The sequence below is a fragment of the Heteronotia binoei genome, chromosome 19, assembly GCF_032191835.1.
Source record: "Heteronotia binoei isolate CCM8104 ecotype False Entrance Well chromosome 19, APGP_CSIRO_Hbin_v1, whole genome shotgun sequence".
Taxonomy (NCBI): Eukaryota; Metazoa; Chordata; class Lepidosauria; order Squamata; family Gekkonidae; genus Heteronotia; species Heteronotia binoei.
Window position 1 is genome coordinate 30276390 of NC_083241.1, and position 2220 is coordinate 30278609.

Genomic DNA, 2220 nt, shown 5'->3' on the forward strand with positions numbered 1-2220 from the left:
AGGCTGCAGCACCTGATATTCCCAGGTGGTCTCCCATCCAAATACTAACCAAGCCCAACCCTGCTTAGCTTCCAAAATCAGATGAGACTGGGCATATTCAGGGTGGGATGGTCTGCATGGATATGAACACATGAAGCTGCCTTATACTGAATCAGACCCTTGGTCCATCAATGTCAGTATTGTCTTCTCAGACTGGCAGCGGCTCTCCAGGTCTCAAGCTGAGGTTTTTCACACCTATTTGCCTGGACCCTTTTTTGGAGATGCCAGAGATTGAACCTGGGACCTTCTGCTTCCCAAGCAGATGCTCTACTACTGAGCCACCGTCCCTCTCCATGGGTCAGATATGGTGGCATGGGTCAGAGTATGCAGGCCAATCGAAACGTATGGCTGCATAGAGAGGGCAGATCACTTAAGAGGCAGCTCCAGCAGTCGGAACATCAAAAGTTTAAGAGGAATAAATACTATCACCATGTTAAGGGAGGGACCTGCTAAACCTTAAAAAGAACTATAAAAATCCAACCAAAGTCAGAAAGCAGAAGGCTTTGTCTAGAGCAGGGGTGGCCAAACTGAGGCTTGGGAGCCACATGCGGCTCTTTCCCACATATTGTGCGGCTCTTGAAGCCCCCATCGGCCAGCTTGGAGAAGGCATTTCTCTCTTTAAATCACTTGTCCAAGTAAAGCCAGCCATGGCTTGGAGAATGCATTTAAAGCTAGTTGCTTTCTTTCCACCTCTCCCTCCCTCCCCATCTTCCTTCCCTCCCTCAAACATCTTCTGGCTCTTAAACATCTGACGTTTATTCTGTCTCTCCCGGAGGCCATAAGGGCCCTGCGGGATTTGTCTACATTCCGCAGGGCCTGTAAGACCGAATTGTTCCGGCAGGCCTTTGACATTTAACTGAGAGAGAGCTGCCACTGGACATTATATAGAGCTCCATGCAGAGTACCGATGGTCACCATCGAATTTTCAGAACCGCTATACTGTACCGTATTAATACAGCACCATGAAATGTTTTAAATAATTTAATTGTAATTATGTTTTATATGTTTTATTGGTTTTTAATGGCATTAATGTGATGTTGTGAGCCGCCCTGAGTCCGCTTGCAGAGAGGGCGGGATATAAGCTTAACGTAATAAATAAATAATCTGTGTGGCTCTTACATTAAGCAAGTTTGGCCACCCTTGGTCTAGAGAATCAAGTCAGCTTATATCTGCAATCAATAACCATATAACATAGCCTTTTTGGCCTGGTGTTAATTCATCTAAATTTTATAGCATTAGGATACTGTATTGACCCAAAAGCAAGATGACCCAGAATCTATGACAATCCCCTTAAAAATAAAGCTTATATGTAAAAGGTTTTAATTACTGTATGTGACTGTAACTTGCATGTGAAGTTAAGATAAAGCCCTTTTTTTCTTGATGACACACGGGAAAAAGACAAGTCCTCTTTTCAGGTAAATAGAGTGTTTATTCAAAAAAATGTCTACCAAATATTTTAGAGGTGACTCCTATTACCATCTGTTCGAACGGTCTAAGCCTGGCAGGGATCTAAGCGTTCTCAAAGAGAGATTCTGGGCCTAAATTTTCTAGCCAAGTACTCAAAACTGACATTTTTGGTAGGGATGGAAGCAATACTCCCTCTACGCTGTGGAGTCTTGTGAGCAAAAATTCTACTTTTTGAGCTACTGGCATTAAAGTTGTGAGCAAGCAATTGGGCTACTCCATCCATTAGTGTGCTCTGGGGGTCCTCCTTCCTGAGCTAAGACAAAAATGTGTGAGACAGAGGCTACAAAATTGAGCTAGCTCACACTCACTCAGCTTAGAGGGAACACTGGACGGAAGTACCCTTGTCTTCAAGGCACTAAAGATGGGAACATCAGCCCCCACAAACCCTCTCTTGCTGGAAACATATAAAGCTGCCTTATACTGAATCAGACCCTTGGTCCATCAAAGTCAGTATTGTCTTCTCAGACTGGCAGTGGCTCTCCAGGGTCTCAAGCTGAGGTTTTTCACACCTATTTGCCTGGACCCTTTTTTGGAGATGCCAGGGATTGAAGCAGGGTTGGGCCTGGTTAGTATTTGGATGGGAGACCATCTGGGAAACGTGACAGGCTGTGTCTGTTACAAAAATAGATGGAGTGGGGGGTGGGTGGGGGGTGGTGTTTACAAGAAACAGTTGCATGGCAGCCACTCCCCAAGAAAGACATCAGGACATGAGTC

At 44.9% G+C, this 2220-nt stretch overlaps 1 pseudogene; it reads right to left on the bottom strand.

Annotated features, from left to right (window-relative positions):
• Positions 1–120, bottom strand: LOC132587986 (5S ribosomal RNA; annotated as a pseudogene).
• Positions 121–2220: the final 2100 nt, after the last annotated feature.